Below are 19630 nucleotides of genomic sequence, written 5' to 3'. Positions count from 1 at the left end.
ATATATACTAATAATACAGAGGGGCCATTATATATGATAATAATACAGATGGGCCATTACATATACTACTAATACAGAGGGGAAATTATATATACTAATAATACAGAGGGCCATTATATATACTAATAATACAGAGGGGCATTTATATATTATAATAATACAGAGGGGGCTATTATATAGTCATAATACAGAGGGGGCCATTATATATTATAATAATACAGAGGGGGCCATTATATATTATAATAATACAGAAGGTGCATTATATATACTAATAATACAGAGAGGCTATTACATATACTAATAATACAGAGGGGGCCATTATATATACTAATAATACAGAGGGGGCCATTATATATTATAATAATACAGAGGGGGCTATTATATATACTAATAATACAGAGGCAGCCATTATATATCCTAATATTACATAGGGACCATTATTTATTCTAATTATAAAGAGGGGTCATTATTAATGGCCCCTCTGTATAATTATAATACACTGCTCAAAAAAATAAAGGGAACACTTAAACAACACAATGTAACTCCAAGTCAATCACACTTCTGTGAAATAAAACTGTCCACTTAGGAAGCAACACTGAGTGACAATCAATTTCACATGCTGTTGTGCAAATGGGATAGACAACAGGTGGAAATTATAGGCAATTAGCAAGACACCCCCAATAAAGGAATGGTTCTGCAGGTGGTGACCACAAACCACTTCTCAGTTCCTATGCTTCCTGGCTGATGTTTTGGTCACTTTTGAATGCTGGCGGTGCTTTCACTCTAGTGGTAGCATGAGACGGAGTCTACAACCCACACAAGTGACTCAGGTAGTGCAGCTTATCCAGGATGGCACATCAATGCGAACTGTGGCAAGAAGGTTTGCTGTGTCTGTCAGCATAGTGTCCAGAGCATGGAGGCACTATCAGGAGACAGGCCAGTACATCAGGAGACGTGGAGGAGGCCGTAGGAGGGCAACAACCCAGCAGCAGGACCGCTACCTCCGCCTTTGTGCAAGGAGGAACAGGAGGAGCACTGCCAGAGCCCTGCAAAATGACCTCCAGTTGGCCACACATGTGCATGTGTCTGCTCAAACGGTCAGAAACAGACTCCATGAGGGTGATATGAGGGCCCGACGTCCACAGGTGGGGGTTGTGCTTACAGCCCAACACCGTGCAGGACGTTTGGCATTTGCCAGAGAACACCAAGATTGGCAAATTCGCCACTGGCGCCCTGTGCTCTTCACAGATGAAAGCAGGTTCACACTGAGCACATGTGACAGACGTGACAGAGTCTGGAGACGCCGTGAAGAACGTTCTGAAACATCCTCCAGCATGACCGGTTTGGCATTGGGTCAGTAATGGTGTGGGGTGGCATTTCTTTGGAGGGCCGCACAGCCCTCCATGTGCTCGCCAGAGGTAGCTTGACTGCCATTAGGTACTAAGATGAGATCCTCAGACCCCTTGTGAGACCATATGCTGGTGCGGTTGGCCCTGGGTTCCTCCTAATGCAAGACAATGCTAGACCTCATGTGGCTGGAGTGTGTCAGCAGTTCCTGCAAGACGAAGGCATTGATGCTATGGACTGGCCCGCCCGTTCCCCAGACCTGAATCCAATTTAGCACATCTGGGACATCATGTCTCGCTCTATCCACCAACGTCACGTTGCACCACAGACTGTCCAGGAGTTGGCAGATGCTTTAGTCCAGGTCTGGGAGGAGATCCCTCAGGAGACCGTCCGCCACCTTATCAGGAGCATGCACAGGCGTTGTAGGGAGGTCATACAGGCACGTGGAGGCCACACACACTACTGAGCCTCATTTTGACTTGTTTTAAGGACATTACATCAAAGTTGGATCAGCCTGTAGTGTGTTTTTCCACTTTAATTTTGAGTGTGACTCCAAATCCAGACCTCCATGGGTTAAAAAATTAGATTTCCATTTTTTTATCTTTGTGTGATTTTGTTGTCAGCACATTCAACTATGTAAAGAACAAAGTATTTCAGAAGAATATTTTATTAATTCAGATCTAGGATGTGTTATTTTTGTGTTCCCTTTATTTTTTTGAGCAGTGTATATAATGACCCTTCTGTAAAATTAATATATATTCTGGCTTCCTCTGTATAATGTGGCACCTCTGTATAATATATAATGTGACCCCTCTGTATAATATATAACTGCCTTCTTTGTTTTTTCTTCCATTTAAACTGATAATGCCCCCCACCTCCATAGTGCCCCCAGGTCATGTCACTTACCAGTAGGAGTAGCTCCCGGCCGGACGCAGAAATCGTAGCTCTCAGGTAAGTATAATGGTTCTACAAATTGCTAAGTAACCATGGCAACCGGGACTGCAGTAGCGTCCTGGTTGCCATAGTTACCGATCGGAGCCCCAGCGATTAAACTGGGACTCCGATCGGTACTCTCTGCTGCCACCAATGATAGGGGGGAGATTTTAATTAGGAGGGGGAGGGAGGGGAGAAGGCCCACTGGCCACCAACGAGTTAACTACAGGGGAGGGAGGGGGGGCCCACTGGCCACCAATGAGTTAACTACAGGGGAGGGAGGGGGGCCCACTGGCCACCAACGAGTTAACTACAGGGGAGGGAAGGGGGGGGGGGGTCGGCCGCACTGGCCACCAATGTGTTAACTACAGGGGAGGGGGGGGGGGGGGCCGGCCGCACTGGCCACCAATGTGTTAACTACAGGGGGGGGCTGCCCCCTGCTGCCTGGCAGTCATGTACACAGTTCTTTTAGTATATTCTAACCTGAAGCGTCCCCATCACCATGGGAACGCCTCTGTGTTAAAATATACTGTCGGATTTGAGTTTCACGATGTAACTCAAATCCGACGGTATATTCTAACATAGAGGCGTTCCCATGGTGATGGGGACGCTTCAAGTTAAAATATACCATCGGATTGGAGAAAACTCCGATCCGATGGTATATTAACTTCTGACGTTTCATTAAAAGTCAATGGGGGACGGATCCGTTTGAAATTGCACCATATTGTGTCAACGTCAAACGGATCCGTCCCCATTGACTTGCATTGTAATACAGGACGGATCCGTTTGGCTCCGCACGGCCAGGCGGACACCAAAACGACTTTTTTTTCATGTCCGTGGATCCTCCAAAAATCAAGGAAGACCCACGGACGAAAAAACGGTCACGGATCACGGAAAAACGGAACCCCGTTTTGCGGACCGCAGAAAAATACGGTCGTGTGCATGAGGCCTTAAAGAGATTTTTCAGGATTTTTATATTGATGGCCTATACTCTGGATAAGTCATTGATATTAGATCGGTGGGGGTCGTGCTCCTTGTGCTCCACTGTTCAGCTGTTTTGAGGGGACCGTGGAGCTCTGGTGGCCTCTTTCTAGGTCTATGATATCACATTCATAGGTTACATGGCCTAGGTACATCTTTGCCCATTCAAGAGAATGGGGTTGAGCTGCAATACCAAGCACAGCCACTATCCAATGAATGTGCTTGGTAAGCTTAAAGGAGGCCTCGGAATTCACAGGAGCGATGCAATCTCCTCAAACAGCTGATCAGTAGGGGAACAATATATTACTTTATTCTAAGGGATAAGTACTTTTAATACATGTGTAAATGAGCAGTTAAATACACTGAGTGCAAGTGCAAACCACACTGTGCTCCTGTTGTTTCCTCTGCCATCTCCTCCCTCTTCTGGGGATTGATGGAGACAGGTTCTGCGCTGTACTTGGCTATCTCCGGAACTCCCATATAAATTAATAGAGCTGTAGCGCGCATGTGCGACCACCCGCTCTGGTCATTTCAGGGGAACTGCAGGGGTACAGGGCCCTCGTTCTTGTGACCTGTGGGGGTCCCAGAGGTAGAACCCCCAACAATCTGATAGTTATCCCCTATTCTGTGATTAGGGGATAACTTTAACCAACCAGAATACCCATTTAAACAACAGTGGGAGCCATTATAATGAAATAAAGAGAATATCTCACAACTGGAGATATTGGTTGTCCGTACTCACGGTTGGATGTTACCGGCTGTTTGCTAGGCGTCCCTCGTGTGGGCGCTTGTTCCTTATTGCTGCAGATGGAGCGGTTGGAGCGGGAGCAGGATGGCCGGCTTGTGTGCTTGGCGTCTCGTCTATTTCATTTTCTGTTCCCACCGCTGGATCGCGGGCGATGAGAAGACGTAACTTCGTCAACCCTGCAATCGCTCCTACAGCTGCAGAGGTATTATGGATGTAAAGTCTCTTATTTTACAGCCTTGTAATCCTCTTTAGTGCAGTACAGACAACCAAAAGTGCATTACTTGTGTACATCGCTACACCATACCCAGAGGTTGTACTAACAGAAGTATCACCATATGCACTTACCTTTACAAAAACTGGAAGTACCAAGAGACTATTAACCTCTTACTAACCTCCAATATAGGGTTCGGTCCTATCAATATTTCTAGTGACATTAATTACACCAAGTTGGTTTTACTGGGATTTTTTTCATGTGCAACAACTAACAGCAAATATATATTAAGGAAGGCAATAGTGGACTATTATTATTGGGATGAACACAATCAGCCCTAATAATGTTACCAATTTGATCCATATGCGCTTATGCTAAAGTGCCCTAACTGCTGCTATTATTGGTGCATTTTTATATCATTTACTCTATTTATATTGTTTATTTTATTGATTTTGATCCCATATCAATTTTTTATCATTGTTTTATATATACATACGTTTTTTTATATAATAAATTGTGATTGGTATTAACCAAGACTCCAAATATATATCCTGTCCACTCCTATTTTATATTATGTGTTTTAAAATAAATAATAATATTTATCAGAAGTATGTGCTCTTCATGTTTATGAATAAGCAGTATCTTTCATTAAGTCCTCTTGCACACGAACGTTGTGCATCCTTTCAGTGCATTGAATGGGCCCATGATTCGTCCGCATCGCAAAAAAATAAAACAAGTTCTATTTTTTTGCAGTGCGGAGGCACGGACAGAAACACCACGGAAGCACTCTGTAGTGCTTCCATGGGGTTTAATCCATGCTTCTGTTCCGCATCTCCATGATTGCGGACCCATTCAAGTGAATGGGTCTGCATCCGTGATGTGGAGTGCACACGGGCCAGTGCCAGTGTATTGCGGACAACAATCGTGTGCAAGAGGCCTAAGAGTTGTTGTAATACTGAATTGATGACCTTCACTTTGGGATGCATTCATTATTTATGAGAATGCTCTTCACATAAAGTAGAGTGGGTTATTATATATGGTTATAAATGTACAAGTTACTGCTCCCTCTAAATGTGTTCATTTATTTAAGGCCCAATGGTATAGTGAAAGTTTTATTCTTCAGAATATCACAATTATGGAGAAATTCTCTGTAGGTGGAAATTATTTTCCAGTTTGTGAACATCATGTAAAACCAACAAGAAGATCCCTGAACGGGTCTTACTTTTGAATGATGTGAAATGAAAAACTAAAGAGGGCATCCATTATACTGACATCCACTGTATCTAGAGAGTTCCAAAGAAAAAATTACTATCATATTAAATCACAGATGTCGATGTTCTTCTCTTTCCTAAACTTACATACATATTAAAGAGGTAAATGATCCAATCCAATAAATGCAACAGAGATATCCAGAGGCGTCATTTACTTGGAAAAGCATTAAGTGGACTTTCTAGTGTCACCTAGGATGGACAGCGGACAGTAATGAGGCACAGAGTCTAATGGGCCATTTGGCATAAACCAGTGTGGAAGTATTGGGGTTTTCTGCAGAAGGATACAGCACAAACAGTAGCCTTGTAGCAGGGGTATGATCAGTGTCAGACCGAGGTTCCTTGGGCCCACCAGAGGAAATTATTCTCGGGGCCCCATTTCTTTATCATCAATAAAGCCTAACAGGTTTAGAATGAAAGAAATAGACCGTAGTGGCAAGTGATTAGCTTTAAAAGCAGCTCTAACTGGGATTTTGACCTTTAGGGCCCACTATGGCATCAGAGACTGGGCCCATAGGACGATCCTCTGGTGCTCTGGTGGGCCAGTCTGACCCTAGGTATGATAAGGGGGAGACAAAGCAATATGCAACTGAGGGCAAAAATAATTCAAAGTGGACCAGAGTTCTTTGCTTGAATGGGTGAGAAAATATAGCTGGTCACCTAGATATGTTAGTAGGGTGGCCTAAAATTTTCACATGTGAAAAAGTCAGACACAGAATGGGAACATAAATTATAAATATGAACATTAAAGACTGAAGGGGGAGGATAGTCAGGAATATGGCAATCAAATTTTTAAGGCGGTGAAGTGGCCCCTCCAGATAAATATTGTGGACTGCATTATGTGTTCCATGCATCCCAGGTTCCACATAGTAAGAAGGAGCTGCACTTAATGATTTCTAAAGGATTTCACTGTGAAGGAAACAGAGCAGTCTGCAATTTAAGTGAGAGAATCCTGGCTGCAGACAACAAAGCTTTGACAATTTTTTATACAGGCCTACCAATTTTTTGGGGAACACAGACTATTCTGTTTGCACTCTTGAACAAAACTTGCCAGTAGGTGGGCTCTGATGCGATTTTTGTTTACATTTGTGCCCCAAATATTGTTTTCAGCTGACAGAGGTTCGTTTGTTCATCTTGCTATAGAATTTATTAAAGGGCTGTTCCATGACTTATTGTTACACTTCTGCCCCTTCTGCCCCCGTCCCTATTTATTGCTGTTGCCTACTTGTCATAGCTCCCCCAAGGTTTCTTTTTCTTCCTAATTTGTGAACACAGATTCTCGGTAAATCAACACCACCTGCTATCGTTCAGTCCTGTGTCTTCTTCTCATCAGCTCTGAACATATTATAGCTTGCTGATTTTCCAAGTGCTGATTTTTATAAGTGCATTGGAGATATTCAGGAGACTAACTTAGACTAACTCAGAGCTTTTCCACTGTAGCAGAACTTCGGCGGTGTTTCTGGTGGATACTCAGACACTGTGTTTCAAAACAGCAGAACTTCAGCGGTGTTTCTGGTGGATACTCAGACACTGTTTTTCAAAACAGGTGAGGAATTTGTTAGACAGGTTATCACTATTGTCTGATTGCAAATGAGCATACTTCAAAAAGAAAGACCGGTACTCAACTTCTTGTTCAACGTATCTTCGCTTTATTTGGGCATGGAGGAGACACAGCACAGAAGCGACACGTGTTTCGGCTCGAAAGCGAGCCTTTTTCAAGCATAGTAAATCTCTACACGAAACACATTTAAATAGTGCGCCATCCTGGCGTCAAAATGTGTTGACGTCACATCACCATGGAAACAGAAATACACAGATCATCAAACGCAACAATTACAGACATTGTTACACAAATCATCAAACGCAACAATTGTAGACATTGTTACAACATAGTTACAATACTGGTAGACATTAAATCTTGTAGCTTTAAATAGAATAAGCTGTGAGAAAAAGAAAATTAATTTAGTCACAGAAAAAATTACAAGAGTGGACGTCCTTAAGCTATATGTAGCCTGTATGAGATTTACATCTCAGGGTAATTATTTTGATATTTGTGCATGTTGCTTGTCTGTATCTCATGCTGCCAGCTGACTCTTTTTCTTTTTCTCACAGCTTATTCTATTTAAAGCTACAAGATTTAATGTCTACCAGTATTGTAACTATGTTGTAACAATGTCTACAATTGTTGCGTTTGTTGATTTGTGTAACAATGTCTGTAATTGTTGCGTTTGATGATCTGTGTATTTCTGTTTCCATGGTGATGTGAAGTCAACACGTTTTGACGCCGGGATGGCGCACTGTTTAAATGTGTTTCGTATAGAGATTTACTATGCTTGAAAAAGGCTCGCTTTCGAGCCGAAACACATGTCGCTTCTGTGCTGTGTCTCCTCCATGCCCAAATAAAGCGAAGTTACGTTGAACAAGAAGTTGAGTGCCGGTCTTTCTTTTTGAAGTTTGAAGTGTATTTTTCTTACCCTGACGCGAGCACCACGATTCCGGAGAGGAGTGCCGACTGCTTCCATTTAATTGCAAATGAGCATAGGTGATTAAGGTGTTAAATTTGTTGTTGGGGGAGGAGCTTTTGTGGGAGTGTGTGTATATATAGCCACATAGTATTAGCTTGCCTAATTATAGCTTGCTGATTTTCCAAGTGCTGATTTTTATAAGTGCATTGGAGATATTCAGGAGACTTAGACTAACATGTTTGTTTATAGCACTATTGGGTATGTAACTATATCACATGCGATTAGGTTTGCACAGGTGTCTCACATGGACCCGGCTGATTCTGCTGCTCGCCCCACCTCTCTACACCCCTCCCTGGAGGGCGGAGATTCTGGAGGTGAACCGTATTTTAGCTTGGAACATGTCAGACACTTAGGATCATGACTAAAAACACGACTGTTCGAAACGCGTAGATCTTGGGAACCGGGGGGTACCAGTGTTCTGATTGCTGTATTTACCTGAATTTTGGTGACATTAAAGATCGGGATTTCCACTATGTCCATCTTGGTGCTGGAGCATTTCTTCTATTTTTTCTATCATGTGTGTATATAGCCACATAGTATTAGCTTGCCTAATTATAGCTTGCTGATTTTCCAAGTGCTGATTTTTATAAGTGCATTGGAGATATTCAGGAGACTTAGACTAACTCAGAGCTTTTCCACTGTAGCAGAACTTCAGGTGTGTTTCTGGTGGATACTCAGACACTGTGTTTCAAAACAGATGAGGAATTTGTTAGACAGGTTATCACTATTGTCTGATTGCAAATGAGCATAGGTGATTAAGGTGTTAAATTTGTTGTTGGGGGAGGAGCTTTTGTGGGAGTGTGTGTATATATAGCCACATAGTATTAGCTTGCCTAATTATAGCTTGCTGATTTTCCAAGTGCTGATTTTTAAAAGTGCATTGGAGATATTCAGGAGATACTTAGGAGGTAATCTGGAGGTGTGTACAATCTAAACAAGTAAGATTTGTTTGTTTATAATCTTTCCCCTCTTTAAAATGGCAGACCTGGTTCTGTGCAGGAATTGTTGTGCTTTTATTTCAGGTTCCACTCTTCAGAGGTTTGGATGCTGTCTGATCTGTAGACAGCTCTCCATAATGCAGCAGGAAATCACATTTTTGAAATTTGAGATTTGTAAATTAACCTTTAAACAAACTGAGGCTGAGAACGTTGCAATGCCACTGCCACAGAGGCCCCTAGAAATGGAAGATGGGTTACTGCAGGTTCTGGTAAACTGAGAGTTGTTGATAGAAGACATGTCCCACAGTCTGTGGCTCTCCATAATTCATTTGCAGCACTTTCAGAGTGCAATAGCAACATGGAGGATGGCTCAAGCACAGTGGGTGAGAAACAATAATCTCCCATGCCTAAAGTATGCAAGACTGCAGCCAAAGACAAAAAGGAGAAGGTGAGGACTGTTAGTAAGCAGCTGTTGGTGGGCGATTCCATCATAAGAGGTGTGAAGTTTGAGGAAAATGGTGTTGTAAAATGGTATTGTGAGATGTCTCCCTGGTGCTACCGCTAGCAGGGAAAGACGACGGATCCTTAATATTGTTAGGCAAGCAAAGAAGGAAAGGGAGGTGGATGTTATTGTCCATCTTGGGACAAATGATCTGGCTTGCAATGAGGTTTCAAAGGTGAAGGAAGCTTTTCACACACTTGGAAATGATATACGGGAGGTTGCATCAACTGTTTCATTCTCTGCAGTTTTGCCTGTGCATAACCTTCAGCATGACAGGAAGATGCGCATTAAGGAATTCAATGTATGGCTTGGTGAAAGGTGTCTGAACCAAGGGTTTGGCTTTATGTCTCATGTTAGCTCTCGTTGGAATGGAAAAGAACTGCACAAGAAAGTTGGTTTGCATCTTTCTCTCAAGGGAACGAATGTCCTCAGTGAACAGTTCCAAGTATTTGCTAAGGAGCATTTAAACTAGGAAAGGGGGGCAAAAGAGTGATAATCCAGCAGTCCGACTGCCCCCCGGAACAATGCCAGAAGATGCCAGTAGCACAAAGGTTAAGAATGACAAGCTCAGATTCTTTTCTACAAATGCTCGCAGTTTAGGGAATAAGATCAATGAACTTGAGGCTATTATGGCATCTGAGAATATAGATTTAGTGCCTGTTACTGAGACGTGGTTCAATGGGAGTAAAGCCTAGGATATAACAATACCAGGGTTCTCTCTATACAGGAAAGACAAAGAAGGCAAGAAGGGGGGAGGGGTGGCCCTGTATGTGAAAGATAGCATGAAATCTAATTTGATACAAGTTAGCGAGACCAATTTAGAGTCCATTTGGGTTACCTTGCAGCTTGATAATCATAAGGTAACTTGTGTAGGTGTGATATATAGACCACCTAGCCAAGTCAAAGAATTAGATGATCTACTAGTTGAGGAAATAGGTAAAATGACATAGTTGAGGAGCCAACCCGGAAGGAGGCCATTTTAGATTTAGTATTCACAAATGGAAATTTGGTATCTGATATTACTGTAGGGGGAAGCTTGGGATCTAGTGATCACCAGTCAGTGTGGTTTACTATAAGTACAGTGACTGAGTCACACCACACAAAAACAAAAGTTTTCGATTTTAGAAAAACTGACATTTCTAAAATTAGATTAGTGGTATACGAGTCCCTATCAGATTGGGACAGTTTCAATGGAGTCCAGGAAAAATAGGACTACTTAAAAGTGGCACCATTGAAGGCAACAGAAAATTGCATTAGGCTTGTCAGTGAAAAAAGGCGATAAGACATTCTTCAGATACATAAATGAAAAAAGGAAACTAAAACAAGGAATTACCAAATTAAAAACAAAAGGAGGAAGGTATATGTGTCATGGTCTTACCTGCTTGCTGCTCTCCTTCGTTTGACATGTGCTGGCGGCCATCTTGGTTTCTGGGTTTCTTGTAGCCTTCCACCCTGCGGCTCCTCCTTCCCCTGGGAGGAGCTGGATGCCTAGCTCATATATATATAGGAGGTCTGTGGCTTCAGTTCCTTGCTTGGTCCTCTTGTGTTCACATGCTTCTAAGACTGCTGCTGCTTCTGGTTCCTGATCCTGGCTTCGTCTGACTACCCTTCTGGTTCCTGATCCTGGCTTCGTCTGACTACCCTGCTGGTTCCTGATCCTGGCTTCGTCTGACTACCCTGCTGGTTCCTGATCCTGGCTTCGTCTGACTACCCTGCTGGTTCCTGATCCTGGCTTCGTCTGACTACCCTTCTGGTTCCTGACCTCTGGCTTCGCAAAGACTCTGCTCGGTTTCACCATCCGTTTGAACTTTTGCTTTACAGCTTTATTTTCAATAAAGCCTTCTTATTTTCACTTATCTCTTGTTGTACGTCTGGTTCATGGTTCCGTGACATTAGGACCAAGCCATGAATTCTGACGGTACAGGGCCATCCTCGCTACCCACGCTGGTTGCCAGACTTGATCAGCAGGATCACCTGTTGGGTCGGTTCGCTGTGGCGTTGCAAACCCTGCTTGAACGCACGGCTCATTTCGCTCCCGTTGCCGATGGGTCGGTTGTCGCTCCTGGGCTCGCTCCTACTGCCGCTCCGGTTGTTGCGCCAGAGTCTACCCCGACACCTGTTGTTGCGCCTGCGGTGTTTCGGGGTATGACCGGTTCTGCCCCTCTTCCACAGCGCTTTGGGGGAGAGCCAACTCAGTGCCGAGGTTTCCTTAACCAGGTGGGCATTTATTTCGAGTTGCTGCCACATGCCTTTCCTACTGAGAGATCAAAGGTGGGCTTCTTGATCTCGCTGCTCTCGGACAAGGCCTTGGCCTGGGCCAGCCCTTTATGGGAGAACAACAATCCGGTGGTTGCCGAGTTTTCCGGTTTTGTTGCTTCTCTTCGGAAGGTATTCGATGTGCCGGCTCGTGCTGCCTCTGCTGCGAAGCTCCTTATGTCCATCAGACAGGGTTCACGATCCGTAGCTGAATACGCCATTGAGTTTCGTACCCTGGCAGCAGAGGTGGGCTGGAATAATGAGGCTCTGGTCGCTGCTTTCTCTCATGGCCTCTCGGATGCCTTGAAGGATGAGGTTGCAGCTAAGGACCTACCAGTTGAGCTCGAGTCTCTTATTTCTTTCCTGATTTTGATTGACACCAGACTCAGGGAGAGACCTTCCTTTAAGGAGAACCTGCGGAGGTCTTCTAACAGATTGGTGCCTACGTTTGCTGTCCCACCCGTGCCTCCCTCTCCTCCCACGCCTCCTGGGGATGACTTGTCTGGGGGTGAACCCATGCAGCTGGGGTTTGCTCGCCTGTCCGAGGGGGAGAGGGCACTCCGGAGACGTGAGGGCCGATGCATGTACTGTGGTCTCGGTGGGCATTTTCGGTTGGCATGTCCGAACCGTCCGGGAGACGCTCGTACCCTGAGATCCTGTCGGGGGCAGATCTTGGGTGGAGTCTCCTCGTCCCCGGTTTCCCGTGTTGACAAACCACTGATCACTGTTGTCCTCTCCTGGGTCGGGGGCTCGGTGACGACCCAGGCGTTGGTGGACTCTGGTGCTGGTGGTTTGTTCATTGATAGTGTGTTCGCTGCCGCCAATTCCATTCCTCTGCAGGCTCGAGGTTCCCCACTGGCTCTTGAGGCGATAGACGGCAGACCCCTTCTGCCGCCACACGTGACTCATGAGACCCTTCCAGTGGGGATAGCCATTGGTGCCGTTCACAGAGAGTCGGTCTGCCTCCAGGTTATTTCGTCTCCACACTACTCGGTGGTCTTGGGGTACCCCTGGCTCCAGAAGCATAATCCGACTTTCGATTGGAGATCGGTCGAGATCCTCTCGTGGTCACCGCAGTGTGGGGCTAGTTGCATCCATGGGTCTGTCAAGTTGCTGTGTACTTCCTCGGACTCTCTGTTGCCTCCTGAATATGAGGAGTACCGGGATGTATTCGATAAGGTGCGCGCGGTTGCCCTACCTCCGCACCGCCCATATGATTGTGCCATAGAGTTACAATCTGGTGCCGTTCCTCCTCGTGGCAAAGTCTATCCACTGTCGGTAGCGGAGAATGAGGCCATGGAGGAGTACGTGAGGGAGGCGCTTTCACGCGGACACATTCGCAAATCTTCGTCCCCGGCAGGGGCTGGATTTTTCTTTGTGAAAAAGAAGGGCGGTGAGTTGAGGCCTTGCATCGATTACAGGGGTCTCAATCGCATCACGATCAAGAACGCTTACCCGATACCCTTGATTTCCGAGCTGTTCGATCGCCTTAAAGGGGCCACGGTCTTTACCAAACTCGACCTGAGGGCGGCATATAACCTGGTAAGGATCAAGGTGGGCGATGAGTGGAAGACCGCGTTTAACACCAGGACCGGTCATTACGAATCCTTGGTTATGCCCTTTGGGTTGTGCAATGCGCCCGCAGTCTTTCAGGAATTCATCAACGATGTTTTCCGTGACCTGTTGCAGCAGTGTGTGGTAGTCTATTTGGATGACATCTTGGTATATTCTGAATCCATGGAGGCCCACATTCTGGATGTCAGACGAGTGTTGCAACGGTTACGAGAGAACAAGCTGTTCGGTAAGCTTGAGGAATGCGAATTTCACCGATCCCAGGTAACCTTCTTAGGTTACATCATTTCCGCTGAGGGGTTCTCCATGGATCCTGAGAAGGTTTCGGCTGTCTTACAGTGGCCCCAGCCCAGTGGTCTTCGTTCCCTGCAGCGCTTTTTGGGCTTCGCCAATTATTATCGGAAGTTCATCAGGGACTTTTCCATGCTGGCCAAGCCTCTCACGGATCTGACCAGGAGGGGCAGTAATTCCCAGGTCTGGCCGCTCGAGGCCATCCGAGCTTTTGAGGCCCTAAAGTCCGCCTTTGTGTCGGCTCCGATTCTGTCGCATCCCAACCCTGGGTTGCCCTTTGTCCTCGAGGTGGACGCGTCTGAGACGGGAGTAGGCGCCCTTCTGTCTCAGCGTAGAACACCAGAGGGTCCTCTGCTTCCTTGTGGGTTTTACTCCCGGAAACTGTCTTCCGCGGAGTGCAACTATCAGATTGGTGACAGGGAGTTATTGGCCATCGTGCAGGCCCTTAAAGAATGGAGGCACTTGCTCGAGGGTTCGGTGGTTCCGGTTCTCATCCTGACGGACCACAAGAATCTGACCTACCTTTCTGAGGCCAAGAGATTGACACCACGTCAGGCCAGATGGGCTCTGTTCTTGTCACGTTTTAATTACGTGGTCTCCTACCTACCCGGTTCCAAGAACATCAGGGCGGATGCCTTATCACGGCAGTACTCCGAGCTGTCCAGGGAGGAGTCGATTCCGACTTCGGTCATACCTCCGAATCAGATCCTGGCCGCCATTCGCACCAGCCTGACCTCTCCCCTGGGTGAGCAGATTTTGGCGGCTCAATCTGGTGCTCCCTCTGGGAGACCCAACGGCAGATGTTTTGTGCCTGAGGAGTTGCGCACTCGGTTGTTGCGAACCTACCATAACTCCAAGACCGCGGGGCATCCTGGAAAGAATCAGCTGTCCTGGGCTGTTTCACGTCTGTTCTGGTGGCCTTCCCTACGTTCCGACATCGCCGCATATGTAGCGGCATGCTCCGTTTGTGCCCAGAGTAAGTCCCCTCGGCACCTTCCGTTGGGCCTTCTGCAACCCATAGCCACCGGGGAGCGTCCATGGTCACACCTGGGGATGGATTTCATTGTGGACCTCCCTGCATCCCGAGGCCATACGGTCATTCTCATGATTGTGGATCGGTTTTCCAAGATGTGCCACTGTGTTCCTCTCAAGAAGTTACCCTCTGCACAAGAGTTGGCCACGATTTTTGCCAGGGAGGTCTTCCGGTTGCACGGTTTGCCTAAGGAGATTGTGTCGGATCGGGGGAGTCAGTTTGTGTCCAGGTTCTGGCGCGCCTTTTGCTCCCAGTTGGGGATTCATCTCTCCTTCTCCTCGGCCTACCACCCTCAGTCCAATGGGGCCGCAGAACGATCCAATCAGGCCTTGGAGCAATTCCTTCGTTGCTATGTCTCCGATCACCAAGACAATTGGGTTGACCTCCTGCCTTGGGCTGAGTTTGCCAGGAACACGGCGGTGAACTCTTCCTCTGGGACGTCTCCCTTCATGGCCAATTATGGGTTCCAACCTGCCGTGTTACCGGAGGTATTCTCTCCCCAGGATATTCCGGCTGTGGAGGATCACCTTTCCGTCCTACGTGCTTCTTGGGTACAGATCCAGAAGTCCCTTGAGGTCTCTGCGCAGCGCCAGAGACTCCAGGCTGATCGCAGACGAGCGCCTGCTCCTTCCTACCAGGTCGGAGACCGTGTATGGTTGTCCACCCGCAACCTCAACCTTCGAGTGCCCACTCCCAAGCTGGCGCCTCGCTTTGTTGGTCCCTTCCGAGTGCTTCGCAGGGTAAACCCGGTAGCCTATGCCCTTGCGCTTCCTCCTGGCATGCGGATCTCCAACGTGTTTCATGTCTCCCTGTTGAAGCCACTGGTGTGTAATCGTTTCACTTCCTCGGTTCCTCGGCCTCGTCCGGTCCAAGTGGGCAATCGTGAGGAGTATGTGGTGAGCAATATCCTGGACTCACGCCTGGTCCGCGGTCGGTTGCAGTTTTTGGTCCATTGGCGTGGTTATGGTCCAGAGGAGCGTTCCTGGGTTCCCTCCGCAGATGTCCATGCTCCTGCCTTGCTCCGAGCCTTCCACGCACGCTTCCCTCAGAAACCGTTTTGTGCTCCGCGGAGGAGGGGCCCTTGAGGGGGAGGTACTGTCATGGTCTTACCTGCTTGCTGCTCTCCTTCGTTTGACATGTGCTGGCGGCCATCTTGGTTTCTGGGTTTCTTGTAGCCTTCCACCCTGCGGCTCCTCCTTCCCCTGGGAGGAGCTGGATGCCTAGCTCATATATATATAGGAGGTCTGTGGCTTCAGTTCCTTGCTTGGTCCTCTTGTGTTCACATGCTTCTAAGACTGCTGCTGCTTCTGGTTCCTGATCCTGGCTTCGTCTGACTACCCTTCTGGTTCCTGATCCTGGCTTCGTCTGACTACCCTGCTGGTTCCTGATCCTGGCTTCGTCTGACTACCCTGCTGGTTCCTGATCCTGGCTTCGTCTGACTACCCTGCTGGTTCCTGATCCTGGCTTCGTCTGACTACCCTTCTGGTTCCTGACCTCTGGCTTCGCAAAGACTCTGCTCGGTTTCACCATCCGTTTGAACTTTTGCTTTACAGCTTTATTTTCAATAAAGCCTTCTTATTTTCACTTATCTCTTGTTGTACGTCTGGTTCATGGTTCCGTGACAATATGGAAGAAGATAAAGAACTAGCTGATTGCCTCAATTAATACTTCTGCTCAGTTTTTACAAAGGAAAATGAAGGAAAAGGACCTCAGTTAGGAAAGAAGACTAATGAATCTTTTGATGCATGTGTCTTTACAGAGGAAGAGGTTCTAAGTCAGCTGTCTAAAATTAATACAAATAAGTCACAGGGGCCTGATGGGATACACCCAAAGCTATTAAAAGTGCTCAGCGGCGAACTAGCAAAACCATTATCAGATTTTTTTTAACCAATCACTGACAACAGGAGTTGTCCCAGAAGATTGGAAATTGGCAAATGTTGAGCCCATTCACAAAAAGGTAGTAGGGAGGAATCGGGCAACTATAGGCCAGTAAGCCTGACATCAATAGTGGGGAAATTAATGGAAACCATACTTAAGGAGAGGATTGTGGAACATCTAAAATCCCATGGATTAAAAGATGAAAAACAGCATGGGTTTACTTCAGGGAGATCATGTCAAACTAATCTTATTGATTTTTTTGATTGGGTGACTAAAATAATAGATGGCGGAGGTGCAGTAGACATCGCTTATCTGGACTTTAGTAAGGCTTTTGATACTGTCCCACATAGAAGGCTTATCAATAAATTGCAGTCTTTGGGCTTGGACTCCCATATTGTTGAATGGATTAGGCAGTGGCTGAGGGACAGACAACAGAGAGTTGTAGTCAATGGAGTATATTCAGACCATGGTCTTGTTACCAGTGGGGTACCTCAGGGATCTGTTCTCGGACCCATATTGTTTAATATCTTTATCAGCGAAATTGCAGAAGGCCTCGATGGTAAGGTGTGTCTTTTTGCTGATGACACAAAGATTTGTAACAGGGTTGATGTTCCTGGAGGGATACACCAAATGGAAAAGGATTTAGGAAAACTAGAGGAATGGTCAAAAATCTGGCAACTAAAATTTAATGTTGATAAGTGCAAGATAAAAACCCAAGAGCAGAATATAAAATCAGTGATACAGTCCTAACCTCAGTATCTGAGGAAAGGGATTTAGGGGTCATTATTTCAGAAGACTTAAAGGTAGGCAGACAATGTTATAGAGCAGCAGGAAATGCTAGCAGAATACTTGGGTGCATAGGGATAGGCATTACCTGTAGAAAGAGGGATGTGCTCATGCAGCTCTACAGAGCACTAGTGAGACCTCATTTGGAGTATTGTGCGCAATACTGGAGACCATATCTCCAGAACGATATTGATACTTTGGAGAGAGTTCAGAGAAGAGCTACTAAACTAGTACATGGATTGCAGGATAAAACTTACCAAGAAGAATAGCTTGTATAGCTTGGAAGAAACGAAGGGGATATAATAGAAACTTTTAAATACATAAAGGGAATCAACAAGGTAAAAGAGGAGAGAATATTTAAAAGAAGAAAAACTGCTACAAGAGGACATAGTTTTAAATTAGAAGGGCAAAGTTTTAAAAGTAATATCAGGAAGTATTACTTTACTGAGAGAGTAGTGGATGCATGGAATAGCCTTCCTGCAGAAGTAGTAGCTGCAAATACAGTGAAGGAGTTTAAGCATGCATGGGATAGGCAGAAGGCCATCCTTCATATAAGATATGGCCAGGGGCTATTCATAGTATTCAGTATATTGGGCAGACTAGATGGGCCAAATGGTTCTTATCTGCCGACACATTCTATGTTTCTATGTTTCTATATTATCTGGCATTTCTTGAGGTGCCAGGAGCCATCTTAACAAGTATGTAACAGCATTTAAATGTAAAATTAACAGAGAAATGTAAAATGTAATTGTGAAATAATCAATTTAATTTTCATTTTGTTCTATTTTTTGTTTAAAAAAATAGACCCAAAAACTTTTTTCTAAACACATCTGCGATTTAAAAGTTACACCACGGCTTAATTTAATTTCTCTTAATGCATAATCACACAAAAACTATCTTTTTACAGTCACTCTAGTTAACAGATTTAAGAGGTTTTTTTAAAGCAATTGTATAATTAGCAGTAACTGTAAATTTCACAGGTACAAAAGTGTAATTAAATGTAATCCACCTATTCTTTTAAATTCAACATTCAGAACACGGATTTCATGCAACTGAGAAGGAACTAAGAAAACCTGCTGTTCCTTTCTAAAGTCACAAATGATTTTCATTCTTTGTATAACAGATCTTGTTTTCCCAATTCCTGACATTGTGTCGCTGTAATGCGTGCTAGAAATGGCTGTGCGAGCAAAGGAAAGAAATCAGACAATATATTAAAGTACAGTCTTTATACACAACAATTAAACTTTTTATTAACAGTTGTAATAAATGTTATATTTGATAATTTTCTTTTGATATTTCCATTTGTCTTGAATACACAAGTCTTTCTTCTATAGTAATGATAATGTGATTAAAAATGACAAATTCAATATTCTTTTCTTTTTTTTTTTTACATTTCTATGTTCTTTGTTTATTTTTTGTTGTTTTGTTCTGGGCAATGAAAATAGTTACTAGCATCTTTTTTTGGAGAATTTTTCATGCCAAATCCACAAGAGGCATAGTTAAGGAGAGGGCAAAAGTAGCAGTTGTTTCTATCTCCTGGTGCTACAGAGAGTCAAAAGGCCCCTCTGCCACATTAGAAAACACCAATATTATAAATTATAGCTAGGGGTCCTGCCATGCACTTGCAGTGGCCACACTGACAACATGGGTTGTGTGAATGAACTGATGGGATACAGGTTACCTGTTTGGCAAATTGCACATCCACTGCCAGACTTGGTGCCAGCTACCCAGTTCAGCATGAGCTGGTGAACTTGCCAATATGGGTGATCCCATTCAAGAACTTACAGAGTTATACCTGAGCGTTCCCTACAGGTGGTATAATGGAGGGATGTGGACAAGGAGAGTCCACAAATTTCTATACTTCTTGGCGCAAAAAGACTACCTCAATGTAGTGCAGACGATTTCTTTTAAGATGTAGGTTCGTAGTAGTAGTAGTTAGTACACTCCTTTTTCAAGTCTAAAAAATTATCATATTCCACAAGATGAATAATATAATATTACAAATAAATTTGTACAAAATAATAATCGGAAAAATAATAAAATCACATGATTCTCATAATTTATAGTAGAATAATAAAAAAAAGGCTTAAATTACTAGCTGATCACATTGGTGTCATGATAAAAATGAAAATAAAAAATACCATTCTAATAGTTAATAATTTGATTGAAAAAATAGAAAGGATTCAAGATTGACATTCAAGGTAGGAGGTCTAGGGTAAAAAACAAAGGAGGCTAGTCGATACTATTGGTATTTATATAAGAGTAGTGAAATTCAAATTTAGGGCTCAAAGGGAAGGATCAGAAATCACAATAGCTGGATGATATTTACAAATATTAAATATTATTAAAATGCATGTGTAG

This window comes from Bufo bufo, chromosome 6 (assembly GCF_905171765.1).
Source record: "Bufo bufo chromosome 6, aBufBuf1.1, whole genome shotgun sequence".
Lineage (NCBI taxonomy): Eukaryota > Metazoa > Chordata > Amphibia > Anura > Bufonidae > Bufo > Bufo bufo.
The sequence above is the reverse complement of the archived record's forward strand: the minus strand, read 5'-3'. Positions refer to the sequence as shown.